The sequence below is a fragment of the Triticum aestivum genome, chromosome 2D (genome assembly GCF_018294505.1).
Source record: "Triticum aestivum cultivar Chinese Spring chromosome 2D, IWGSC CS RefSeq v2.1, whole genome shotgun sequence".
NCBI lineage: Eukaryota > Viridiplantae > Streptophyta > Magnoliopsida > Poales > Poaceae > Triticum > Triticum aestivum.
In genome coordinates this window covers 429433104-429447850 of record NC_057799.1, presented here as the reverse complement: position 1 = coordinate 429447850, position 14747 = coordinate 429433104, and positions in this window count along the sequence as shown.

The window sequence follows — 14747 nt, the reverse complement described above, 5'->3', positions numbered from 1 at the left end:
TTTATAGCCAAAGCAAATTACCATGATGTTCTAAGGGACTCTCAAAATAATATAAGTGAAGCATGAGAGATCAATAATTTCTATAAAATAAACCACCACCGTGCTCTAAAAGATATAAGCGAAGCACTAGAGCAAAATTATCTAGCTCAAAAGATAAAGTGAAGCACATAGAGTATTCTAATAAATTCTGATCCATGTGTGTATCTCCAAAAGGTGTGTACAGCAAGGATGATTGTGGTAAACTAACAAGCAAAGACTCAAATCATACAAGACGCTCCAAGCAAAACACATCATGTGGTGAATAAAAATATAGCCTCAAGTAAAGTTACCGATGGACAAAGATGAAAGAGGGGATGCCTTCCGGGGCATCCCCAAGCTTAGGCTTTTGGTTTTCCTTGAATTTTACCTTGGGGTGCCTTGGGAATCCCCAAGCTTAGGCTCTTGCCACTCCTTTCTCCAAAATCCATCAAATCTTTACCCAAAAACTTGAAACTTGACAACACAAAACTCAACAGAATATCTCATGAGCTCCGTTAGTATAAGAAAACAAATCACCACTTTAAGGTACTGCAATTAACTCATTCTTTATTTATATTGGTGTTAAACCTACTGTATTCCAGCTTCTCTATGGTTCATACCCCCCGATACTAGCCATAGATTCATCAAAATAAGCAAACAACACACGAAAAACAGAATCTGTCAAAAACAGAACAGTCTGTAGTAATCTATATCAAATGTATACTTCTGTAACTCCAAAAATTCTGAAATAAATTGGTGGACGTGAGGACTTTTTCTACTAATCATCTGCAAAAGAATCAACCTAAAATCACTCTCCAGTAAAAAATTGCAGCTCATCTCGTGAGCGCTAAAGTTTCTGTTTTTTACAGCAAGATCATAAAGACTTCACCCAAGTCTTCCCAAAGGTTCTACTTGGCACAAACACTAATTTAAAACATAAAACCACATCTAAACAGAAGGTAGATAAATTATTTATTACTAAACAGAAACAAAAAAACAAGAAACAAAAATAAAATTGGGTTGCCTCCCAACAAGCGCTATCGTTTAACGCCCCTAGCTAGGCATAAAAGCAAGAATAGATCTAGGTATTATCATCTTTGGTATGCAATCCATAAGTGGCTCTCATAATAGATTCATAAGGTAATTTAATTCTCTTCCTAGGAAAGTGTTCCATGCCTTTCCTTAATGGAAATTGGAATCTAATATTTCCTGCTTTCATACCAATAATTGCACCAATCGTTCTAAGGAAGGGTCTAACAAGAATAATAGGACATGTAGGATTGCAATCTATATCAAGAAAAATGAAATCTACGGGCACATAATTCCTATTTGCAATAATAAGAACATCATTAATCCTTCCCATAGGTTTCTCAATGGTGGAATCCGCAAGATGCAAATTTAAAGAACAAACATCAAATTCACGGAAACCTAACACATCACACAAAGTTTTTGGAATTGTGGAAACACTAGCACCCAAATCACACAAAGCATAGCATTCATGATCTTTAATCTTAATTTTAATAGTAGGTTCCCACTCATCATAAAGTTTTCTAGGGATAGAGACTTCTAATTCAAGTTTCTCTTCATCAGATTGCATTAAAGCATCAACGATATGTTTGGTAAAAGCTTTATTTTGACTATAAGCATGAGGAGAACTTAACACGGATTGCAACAAGGAAATACAATATATTAAAGAACAATTATCATAATTAAATTCCTTGAAATCCAAAATAGTGGGTTCATTGCTATCTAAAGTTTTGACCTCTTCAATCCCACTTTTACCAATTTTTGCATCAAGAACTAAAAACTCCGAATCATTGGGACGCCTTTTAACTAAAGTTGACTCATCTCCAGTCCCATCTTTATCAAGATTCATATTGGAAAACAAAGATTTAACAGGAGACACATCAATCACTTTTAGATCTTCATCATTATTATCATGAAAACTAGAAGAACACGCTTACACAAAGCAATCTTTTTTTGCACGTATCCTAGTGGTTCTTTCTTTGCACTCATCAATGGAAATTCTCATAGATTTAAGAGACTCATTGATATCATGCTTAGGTGGAATAGATCTAAGTTTCAAAGAATCAACATCAAGAGAAATTCTATCCACGTACCTAGCCAACTCATAAATATTAGGCAATTTTTCTTCAAGCAAGGCATTGAAATTCTTTTGCGAAATCATAAATTATTTAACACTAGTCTCAAAATCAGAGGGCATCTTATTAAAATTTCCATAAGAGTTGTTGTAGGAATTACCATAATTTTTAGAGGAATTACTAGGGAACGGCCTAGAATTAAAGTTTCCTCTATAAGCGTTGTTACCAAAATTGTTCCTACCAACAAAATTCACATCCATAGATTCATTATTATTCTCAATCAAAGTAGACAAAGGCATATCATTAGGATAAGAAGAAACACTCTAATTAGCAAACAATTTCATAAGTTCATCCATCTTTCCACTCAAAACATTAATCTCTTCTATCGAATGAACCTTTTTACTAGTAGATCTTTCGGTGTGCCATTGGGAATAATTAACCATAATATAATCTAGGAGTTTAGTAGCTTCTCCTAAAGTGATTTCCATAAAAGTGCCTCCCGCGGCTGAATCTAAAAGATTTCTAGAAGCAAAATTCAATCCGGCATAAATTTTTTGTATAATCATCCATAAATTCAAACCATGTGTAGGGCAATTACGTATCATTAATTTCATCCTCTCCCAAGATTGGGCAACATGCTCATGATCAAGTTGCTTAAAATTAATAATATCATTTCTAAGAGAGATGATCTTAGCGGGAGGAAAATACTTAGAGATAAAAGCATCTTTGCACTTATTCCATGAATCAATACTATTTTTAGGCAAAGAAGAGAACCAAGTTTTAGCACGATCTCTAAGAGAAAACGGAAATAGCTTCAATTTAATAATATCATTATCCACGTCTTACTTCTTTTGCATATCGCACAAATCAACAAAGTTGTTTAGATGGGTAGCGGCATCTTCACTAGGAAGGCCAGAAAACTGATCTTTCATAACAAGATTCAACAAGGCAGCATTTATTTCACAAGATTCAGCATCGGTAATAGGAGCAACCGGAGTGCTAAAAAAATCATTATTGTTGGTATTCGAAAAGTCACACAATTTAGTATTGTCTTGGGCCATCGTGACAAACAATCCAACAGACAAGCACACAAGAAGCAAGCGAAAAGAGACAGACGAAAAAAGAGGGCGAATAAAATGGCAAGGGTGAAGTGGGGGAGAGGAAAACGAGAGGCAAATGGCAAATAATGTAATGCGAGGGATAAGAGTTTGTGATGGGTACTTGGTATGTCTTGACTTGTGCGTAGATCTCCCCGGCAATGGCGCCAGAAATCGGCAAGTTGACGGGAGATCGTATCTTGACTTGACTTGGCGTAAATCTCCCCAGCAACGGCGCCAGAAATTGGCAAGTTGACGGGAGATCAAATATTGACTTGACTTGGCGTAAATCTCCCCGGCAACAACGCCAGAAATCCTTCTTGCTACCTCTTGAGCATGCGTTAGTTTTCCCTTGAAGAGGAAAGGGTGATGCAGCAAAGTAGTGTAAGTATTTCCCTCAGTTTTTGAGAACCAAGGTATCAATCGAGTAGGAGACTACACGCAAATCCCTAGTACCTGCACAATCAATCAAGAACCTTGCAACCAACGCGATAAAGGGGTTGTCAATCCCTTCACGGCCACTTGCAAAAGTGAGATCTGATAAAGATAATAAGATAAATATTTTTGGTATTTTTGTGGTATAGATTGGAAAGTAAAGATTGCAAAATAAACGGCGACAGAAATAGCTAGTTGGCGGGAAAATAATATGATGGAAGATAGACCCCTGGGCCATAGGTTTCACTAGTGGCTTCTCTGAAGATAGCATAATCTACGGTGGGTGAACAAATTACTGTCGAGCAATTGATAGAAAAGCGCATAGTCATGAGAATATCTAGGCATGATCATGTATATAGGCATCACGTCCGTGACAAGTAGACCGAAATGATTCTGCATCTACTACTATTACTCCACACATCGACCGCTATCCAGCATGCATCTATAGTATTAAGTTCATAAGAAAAGAGTAACACATTAGGCAAGATGACATGATGTAGAGGGATAAACTCAAGCAATATGATATAAACCACATCTTTTTATCCTCGATGGCAACAATACAATACGTGCCTTCCTGCCCCTGCTGTCACTGGGAAAGGACACCCAAAGCTAAGCACTTCTCCCATTCCAAGAAAGATCAATCTAGTAGGCCAAACCAAACTGATAATTCAAAGAGACTTGCAAAGATATCATGCATATAATAATTCACAGAAGAATCAACTATTTTTCATAGATAATCTTGATCATAAACCCACAATTCATCGGATCTCGACAAACACACCGCAAAAAAAATTACAGCGAATAGATCTCCAAGAGAATCGAGGAAACTTTGTATTGAGATCCAAAGAGAGAGAAGAAGCCATCTAGCTAATAACTATGTACCCGAAGGTCTGTGGTAAACTACTCACACATCATCGGAGAGGCTATGGTGTTGATGTAGAAGCCCTCCGTGATCGATTCCCACTCCGGTGGAGCGCCGGAAAAGGCCCCAAGATGGGATCACGGGTACAGAAGGTTGCGGCGGTGGAAATAGGTTTCGTGGTGCTCCTGGATGTTTTCAGGGTATATGAGTATATATAGGCGAAAGAAGTAGGTCGGTGGAGCCACGAGGGGCCTACGAGGGTGGGGGCGCGCCTACCCCCTGGGCGCACCCTCCTACCTCGTGGCCGCCTCGTTGCTTCCTTGATGTCCACTCCAAGTCTCCTGGATTGCGTTTGTTCCAAAAATGATCCTCGCAAAGGTTTCATTCCGTTTGGATTCCATTTGATATTCCTTTTCTGCGAAACACTGAAATAGGCAAAAAAACGGCAATTTGCAGTAGGCCTTCGGTTAATAGGTTAGTCCCAAAAATAATATAAAAGTGCATAATAAAGCCCATTAAACATCCTAAACAGATAATATAATAGCATGGAACAATCAAAAATTATAGATACGTTGGAGACGTATCACTTTTGCGTAGGTAAGAAATGTTCTTGCTAGAAACCCATAGCAGCCACATAAGCCATGCAACAACAATTAGAGGACGTCTAACTTGTTTTTGCAGGGTATGCTATGTGATGTGATATGGCCAAAAGGATGTGATGAGTTATATATGTGATGTATGAGATTGATCATGTTCTTGTAATAGGAATCACGACTTGCATGTCGATGAGTATGACAACCGGCAGGAGCCATAGGAGCTGTCTTAATTTATTGTATGACCTGCATGTCAATGAAAACGACATGTAATTACTTTACTTTGTTGCTAACCGTTAGCCATAGTAGTAGAAGTAATAGTTGGCGAGACAACTTCATGAAGACACGATGATGGAGATCATGGTGTCATGCCGGTGACGAAGGTGATCATGCTGCGCCTTGAAGATGGAGATCAAAGGCGCAAGATGATATTGGCCATACCATGTCACTTTATGATTTACATGTGATGTTTGTCATGTTTACATCTTATTTGCTTAGAACGACGGTAGCATAAATAAGATGATCCCTCACAAAAAAAATCAAGAAATGTGTTCCCCTAACTGTGCACCGTTGTGAAGGTTTGTTGTTTCGAAGCACCACGTGATGATCGGGTGTGATAGATTCTAACGTTCGCATACAACGGGTGTAAGCCAGATTTACACATGCGAAACACTTAGGTTGACTTGACGAGCCTAGCATATACAGACATGGCCTTGGAACACGAGAGACCGAAAGGTCGAACATGAGTCGTATAGTAGATGCGATCAACATGGAGATGTTCACCGTTGATGACTAGTCCGTCTCACGTGATGATCGGGCACAGCGTAGTCGATTCGGATCATGTATCACTTAGATGACTAGAGGGATGTCTATCTGAGTGGGAGTTCATTAAATAATTTGATTAGATGAACTTAATTATCATGAACTTAATCTAAAATTGTCTTTACAATCTATCTTGTAGATCCAATGGCCCACGCTAATGTTGCCCTCAACTTCAATGCGTTCCTAGAGAAAACCAAGCTGAAAGACGATGGTATTAACTATACGGACCGGGTCCGTAACTTGAGGATCATCCTCATAGCTACCAAGAAAGCATATGTCCTTGAAGCACCGCTAGGTGACGCACCCATTTTCCCAGCAACTCAAGACATTATGAACGCCTGGCAGTCGCGTAGTGATGATTACTCCCTGGTTCAGTGCGGCATGCTTTACAGCTTAGAATCGGGGCTCCAAAAGCATTTTGAGCAACACGGAGCATACGAGATGTTCCAAGAGCTGAAAATGGTTTTCCAAGCTCATGCCCGGGTCGAGAGATATGAAGTCTCCGACAAGTTCTATAGTTGTAAGATGGAGGAAAACAGTTCTGTCAGCGAGCATATACTCAAAATGTCTGGGTTGCACAACTGCTTGTCTCAGCTGGGAGTTAATCTTCCAGATGACTCGGTCATTGACAGGATCCTCCGGTCGCTTCACCTAGCTACAAGAGCTTTGTGATGAACTACAATATGCAAGGGATGGAGAAGTCCATTCCTGTGTTATATTCAATGCTGAAATCAGCGGAGGTGGAGATCAAAAAGGAACATCAAGTATTGATGGTGAATAAGACCACTAGTTTCAAGAAAGGCAAGGGTAAGAAGAACTTCAACGAGGATGGCTAGGAGTTGCTGCGCCGGGTAAGTCAGTTGCCGGGAAGAAGCCAAAGAATGTACCCAAGCCTAAGACTGAGTGCTTTTATTGCAAGGGAAATGGTCACTGGAAGCGGAACTGCCCCAAGTACTTAGCGGATAAGAAGGCCGGCAACACCAAAGGTATGTATGATATACATGTTATTGATGTGTACCTTACCAGCGCTCGTAGTAGCTCCTGGGTATTTGATACAGGTGCGGTTGCTCACATTTGTAACTCAAAACAGGAGCTGCGGAATAAGTGGAGACTGGCTAAGACGAGGTGACGATGCGCGTCGGGAATGGTTCCAAGGTCGATGTGATCGCTGTCGGCACGCTACCTCTACATTTACCTTCGGGATTAGTTTGAAACCTCAATAATTGTTATTTAGTGCCAGCTTTGAGCATGAACATTGTATCTGGATCTTGTTTAATGCGAGATGACTACTCATTTAAATCCGAGAATAATGGTTGTTCTATTTATATGAGAGATATGTTTTCTGGTCATTCCTCGCTGGTCAATGGTTTATTTTTGTTGAATCTCGAACGTGATGTTACACATATTCTTAGTGTGAATGCTAAAAGATGTAAGGTTGATAATGATAGTCCCACATACTTGTGGCACTGCCGCCTTGGTCACATTGGTGTCAAATGCATGAAGAAACTCCATACAGATGGACTTTTGGAGTCTCTTGATTATGAATCATTTGACACGTGCGAACCATGCCTCATGGGAAAAATGACCAAGACTCCGTTCTCCGGAACAATGGAGCGAGCAACCAACTTGTTGGAAATAATACATACTGATGTATGTGGTCCAATGAGAGTTGAGGCTCGCGGTGGCTATCCTTATGTTCTCACCCTCACTGATGACTTAATTAGATATGGGTATGTCTACTTAATGAAACACAAGTTTGAGACCTTTAAAAAGTTCAAGGAATTTCAGAGCAAGGTAGAGAATCAACATGACAGGAAAATAAAGTTCTTATGATCAGATCATGGAGGAGAATATTTGAGTCACGAGTTTGGTATGCACTTAAGGAAATGTGGAATTGTTTCACAACTCACGCCGCCTGGAACACCTCAGCGTAATGGTGTGTTCGAACGTCATGATCGCACTTTATTGGATATGGTGCGATCTATGATGTCTCTTACCGATCTACCGCTATCATTTTGGGGTTATGCTTTAGGACAACCGCATTCACTTTAAATAGGGCACCGTCTAAATCTGTTGAGACGACACCGTATGAATTATGGTTTGGAAAGAAACCTAAGCTGTCATTTCTGAAAGTTTGGGGATGCGATGCTCATGTCAAGAATCTTCAACCTGAAAAGCTCGAACCCAAATCATAAAAATGTGTCTTCATAGGATACCCTAAGGAAACTATTGGGTATACCTTCTACCTCAGATTCGAAGGCAGGATCTTTGTTGCCAAGAATGCATCCTTTTTGGAGAAACAGTTTCTCTCGAAAGAAGTAAGTGGGAGGAAGGTAGAACTTGACGAGGTACCCCCTCTTGAACTGAAGAGTAGCGCAGCTCAGGAAGATGTTCATGTGGTGCTTGCATCGACTAGAGAGGAAGTTAATGATGATGATCATGAAACTTCGGGTCAAGTTGCTACTGAACTTCGTAGGTCCAGAGGACACGTTCCGCACCAGAGTGGTACGGCAACCCTGTCTTGGAAATCATGTTGTTAGACAACGGTGAACCTTCGAACTATGAAGAAGCGATGGCGGGCCTGGATTCCAACAAATGGCTTGAAGCCATGAAATCCGAGATAGGATCCATGTATGGAAACAAAGTATGGACTTTGACGGACTTGCCCGATGATCGGCAAGCCATAGAGAATAAGTGGATCTTTAAGAACAAGACTGACGCGGATGGTAATGTGACCGTCTATAAGGCTCGGCTTGTCGCTAAGGGTTATCAACAAGTTCAAGGGGTTGACTACGACGAGACCTTCTCACCCGTAGCGAAGCTGAAGTCCGTCCGGATCATGTTAGCAATTTCCGCATTCTATGATTATGAGATCTGGAAAATGGACATCAAAATGACATTCCTTAACGGTTTCCTGAAGGAAGAATTGTATATGATGTAGCCGGAAGGTTTTGTCGATCCTAAGAATGCTGACAAGGTATACAAGCTCCAGCGCTCCATCTATGGGTTGGTGCAAGCATCTCGGAGTTGGAACATTCGCTTTGATGAAATGATCAAAGCGTTTGGGTTTATACAGACTTATGGAGAAGCATGTATTTACAAGTAAGTGAGTGGGAGCTCTGTAGCATTTCTCATATATATTATATGTGGATGACATACTATTGATGGGAAATGATATAGAACTTTTGGAAAGCATAAAGGCCTACTTGAATAAGTGTTTTTCAATGAAGGACCTTGGAGAAGCTGCTTACATATCAGGCATCAAGATCTATAGAGATAGATGAGACGCCTCATTGGTCTTTCACAAAGCACATACCTTGACAAGATATTGAAGAAGTTCAATATGGATCATTCCAAGAAGGGGTTGTTGCCTGTATTTCCGGAAAGATGAGTGTCATCCCCTGTGCCTCAGCCATAGGCTCTATTATGTATGCCATGTTGTGTACCAGACCTGATATGAACCTTGCCGCAAGTTTGGTAGGGAGGTACCAAAGTGATCCCGGAATGGAACACTGCACAGCGGTCAAGAATATCTTGAAGTACATAAAAAGGACTAAGGATATGTTTCTCCTTTATGCAGGTGCCGAAGATCTCGTCATAAAGGGTTGCGTCGATGCTAGCTTTTACATAGATCCGGATGACTCCAAGTCCCAAACCGGATACGTGTATATTTTGAATGGTGGGGCAGTCAGCTGGTGCAGTTGCAAGCAAAGCGTCGTGGCGGGATCTACATGTGAAGCGGAATACATAGCTGCTTCAGAAGTAGCACAAGAAGCAGTCTGGATGAAGGAGTTTATCACCGACCTAGGAGTGATTCCCAATGCGTCAGGCCCGATGACTCTCTTCTCTGACAACACTGGAGCTATTTCCCTTGCCAAGGAGCCCGGGTTTCACAAGAAGACCAGGCACATCAAGTGTCACTTCAACTCCATTCGTGAATATATTCAAGATGGAGACTTAGATATTTGTAAAGTACATACGGATCTGAATGTCGCAGATCCGTTGACTAAACCTCTTCCACGAGCAAAACATGATCAACACTAGAACTCTATGGTGTTCGATTCATCACAATGTAACTAGATTATTGACTCTAGTGCAAGTGGGAGACTGTTGGAAATATGCCCTAGAACCAATAATAAAATGGTTATTATTATATTTCCTTGTTCATGATAATTGTCTATTGTTCATGCTATAATTGTATTAACCAGAAACCATAATACATGTGTGAATACATAGACTACAACATGTCCCTAGTGAGCCTCTAGTTGACTAGCTCGTTGATCAATAGATGGTTGTGGTTTCCTGACCATGGACATTGGATGTCGTTGATAACGGGATCACATCATTAGGAGAATGATGTGATGGACAAGACCCAATCCTAAGCATAGCACAAGATCGCGTAGTTTGTTTGCTAGAGTTTTTCTTATGTCAAGTATCATTTCCTTAGACCATGAGGTTGTGCAACTCCCTGATACCGTAGGAATGCTTTGGGTGTATCAAACGTCACAACGTAACTGGGTGGCGATAAAGGTGCACTACAGGTATCTCCGAAAGTGTCTGTTGGGTTGGCACGAATCGAGACTGGGATTTGTCACTCCGTATGACGGAGAGGTATCTCTGGGCCCACTCAATAACACATCATCATAATGAGCTCAATGTGACTAAGGAGTTAGTCATAGGATCATGTGTTACGGAACGAGTAAAGAGACTTGCCGGTAACGAGATTGAACAAGGTATAGGGATACCGACGATCGAATCTCGGGCAAGTAACATACCGATGGACAAAGGGAATTGTATACGGGATTGATTGAATCCCCGACATCGTGGTTCATCCGATGAGATCATCGTGGAACATGTGGGAGCCAATATGGGTATCCAGATCCCTCTATTGGTTATTGGCCGGAGAGATGTCTTGTTCATGTATGCATGGTTCCCGAACCCGTAGGGTCTACACACTTAAGGTTCGGTGACGCTAGAGTTGTTATGGGAAATTGCTCGTTGTTACCGAAAGTTGTTCAGAGTCCCGGATGAGGAGATCCCGGACGTCACGAGGAGTTCCGGAATGGTCCGGAGGTGAAGATTTACATATGGGAAGTCTAGTTTCAGTCGCCGGAATAGTTCTGGGGGTTATCGGTATTGTACTGGGACCACCGAAAGGTGTCCGGGGGTCCACCGGGTGGTGCCACCTGCTCCGGAGGACTTAGTGGGCTGAATACGGGTGGGGACCAGCCCCCTAGTGGGCTGGTGCACCCCCTCCCAAGGGCCCAAGGAGCGTAGGGTTGGAAACCCTAGGAGGAGGGGGTGCCTCCCACCTGCTTAGGGGCAAGTCTCCCCCTCCTGCCCTCCCCTCTAGATGCATCTAGGGGGGGGGGGCCTCCTCTCCCCCTCACCCTATAAATAGAGGGGGTGGGAGGGCAGCCGCATCCTTCCCCTGGCGCAACTCTCCCCGGCCCTCTCCAACACCTCCTGCTCCGTAGTGCTTGGCGAAGCCCTGCCGGAGAACCACGAGCTCCACCACCACCACGCTGTCGTGCTGCCGGAGTTCTCCCTCAACTTCTCCTCCCCCCTTGATGGATCAAGAAGGAAGAGATGTCCCCGGGTTTTAAGTGTGTTGAACGTGGAGGCGCCGTTCGTTCAGCGCTTGGATCCGATCTTCCATGATTTGAATCGCTGCGAGTATGACTCCATCAACCGCGTTCTTGTAACGCTTCCGCTTAGCGATCTTCAAGGGTATGAAGATGCACTCCCTCTCTCATTGCTAGTATCTCCTAGATTGATCTTGGTGACACATAGGAAAATTTTGAATTATTACTACATTCCCCACCATGACAACCATCTCCATGAGATGTTTGTGTGATAAAGTCTTGATCATGGATAGAATCCAGCTCTTTGCGTTTGGCTCTCTAGTAGTCTGAATGTGGTCGACCACCTCTCCGTCAGCTAGAGCCCAGACACACCTCGACATTGAGCACTCCAACAGGGAGTTCCTCCAAGAATCATGTGCCCCGCAAAGTTAGCATTTATCATCGTCTGCCATCTTTCTATCGTGCCGAACATCCTCAGTTGGTATAGAACATCTTGCTAATCTCCAGAGAAAGTTGCGGACCTTTCCGGGGACTTGAACCAACCAAAGCAAAGTCCACACCCTCGCCTCCTCAACATAGTTTGATCTTCCTGCATTATTTTCTAGCCAGTCCTCCCTCCTCCTCTTAGTATCTGCCAACATGCGTAAGCCGACCTGACGGTGAATCTACCATGCTTCTCATAATTCCATGCCCAGGTATCCTCCATATTCCTAGTAGACAGGGGGATACTCCGAATTGTGTTAATGTCCGACGCTAACAAAGCTTGATGTAACAGGTTGTCCCTCCAAGCGGCGCTGGTATGATCTATCAATTCACTTACAAAAACTGGCGGGTCATTAGTAAGACGTGCAATCGGCCTCATCATCACCTCATTGGGTAACCAATTGTGCTCCCATATGAGCGTTGTATTTCCATTTCCTATCCTCCTTATAAGACCCTGGTTGAGCACATCTCTACCCTCCAATATAGCGTGCCACACCAGCGAGGGTTTTGTTCCCACCTCAGCAGAAAATATAGTCCCGTTGGGATAATAGATAGCTTTGAGGATGTTGGCGCAGAGCGACTATGGGTTTTGGAGCAAGCGCCATGACTATTTTGCAAGAAGAGCCAAATTGAACAGTTCGAAGTCTCGAAAACCCAAACCTCCCATGAGTTATGGTTGGGTCATTACTTTCCATGGGACCCAATGTGGTTTCGGTTTCCCCTCCTTACTCCCCCACCAAAATTGTCTGATAAGCTTGTTCAAGTGTTCACATAACCCCCTTGGTAGCTTGAAGCAAGACATAGAAAAAACTGGCACTGCCTGGGCAACAGATTTAACTAGCCCCTCTTTCCCTTGAAAAGAAATAGTCTTCTCAATCCATCCCTTTACCTTGTTCCATAGTCTATCCTTCAAATACTTAAAAGCACCAAATTTTGAGACACCAATATCAGAAGGCATTCCAAGATATTTTTCATTTAGTGTTTCATTTGGCACATTCAGAATACCTTTAATCTCATCTTTCACACTAGCAGGACAACCCTTGCTAAAGAATATTGATGATTTGGTTGCATTAATTCTCTGTCCCGAAGCCTGGCAATAACTCTCCAGTAGGTTTGATACCTCCATTGCCCCACTTCCATTGGCTTTGAAAAACAACAGGCTACCATCTGCAAACAAAAGGTGATTAACTGGTGGTGCCGACGGTGCCACTTGTATCCCACCAATCTGAGACGACTGGTCTAAACTTTTTAAGAGGCACGAAAGGCCCTCTACTGCCAACAAAAACAAGTAAGGGGAAATCGGATCTCCCTGCCGAAGACCTCTGCTAGGTATAAAATCATCCAATTTCTTACCATTGAAGAGAACTGAATAAGATACCGAAGTAACTAAGTTCATCACATTATTAACCCACCTCTCTGAGAAACCCAACTTTGACATGATTACACGCAAGTAATCCCACTCGACTCTGTCATATGCCTTCATCATATCAAGCTTCAAAGCACAATGGCGATGTTTTACAGCTCTGTTTCTTTTCATAAAATGTAAACACTCATAAGCAACTATGATGTTGTCCGTGATCAGTCTACCAGGCACAAAAGCGGATTATTCAACTGATATGATATCTGGAAGCACCACCTTCAAGCAGTTTGTAACCACTTTTGACGCAATTTTATCCAATACATTGCATAAGCTGATTGGGCAAAAATGTGACAACAATGTTGGATCTTTCACTTTAGGGATCAACACCAAATAAGTTTGATTTATTCCTTCCACGCTCTCCTGGCCTTCTATTATTTTTAACACAACTGTTGTCACCTCGGGTCCACACACACCCCAATGCTTCTGAAAAATGGACTGGAAAACCATCTGGGCCCGGCGCTTTGGTCAGGAACATTTGGTACAACGCTGTTTTCACTTCACCATCTGTATATGCAGCATCAAGGAGGACCTTCATGTCATCCGTGATCTTTCTAGGGACAACGTTCAAAACTTCCTGCATGTTATTACAACCCTCCGATGCATAAAGCTGTTTATAGAATTCCCTCGCCATACTTTCCATCTCTAGCACATCTTATGTAATATGTCCGTCCAGCCTAGCCAACGCCTTTATACGACTTTTTCGTCGCCGCATGGACGCCCTCATCTGGAAGTAGTGTGTGTTTTTATCTCCAAAAGGCAGCCAGTCCACCCTCAACCTTTGTTTCTCCAAGATCTCCTCTCTCTGATACAACTCTACAAGGTGATCAGTAATTTTTATTTCCAATCTACTCGGCCCCGTCCTCCCAGGAATGTCCTTTAGAGCCTCAAGTTGCCTTTTTAGCTGCTTTATTTTGCTCCTGACGTGACCAAAAGTGTGCCGATCCCAGCTACGTAAATTTTCCCCAAGCGACTTGAGTTTTGCATGCATCTCTGCGATTGAATTCACTTCCGGGCTACTGTTCCATTCATTCTGCACAAAGCTTTCCAACTCTGGATGACGCTCCCACATGAGCTCATATCTGAAAGATGAGTTCTTCCTATTCTGTGTTACTTCATCCGAGAGCTTGAGCACAATTGGCCCATGATCCGAGCATATAGAAGATAGATTTTCGAGCTCTACTGATGGGAAAAGGGTGTTCCACGCCGCGTCTGCCACTGCTCAGTCCAGTCGGACCCTGGTATAGGAGCCCCCAACGACTCTTTTCTCGAAAGTCCACATTCTTCCTTTGAATCCCAAGTCTATCAACCCACAAACATCGAGTGCATCCCT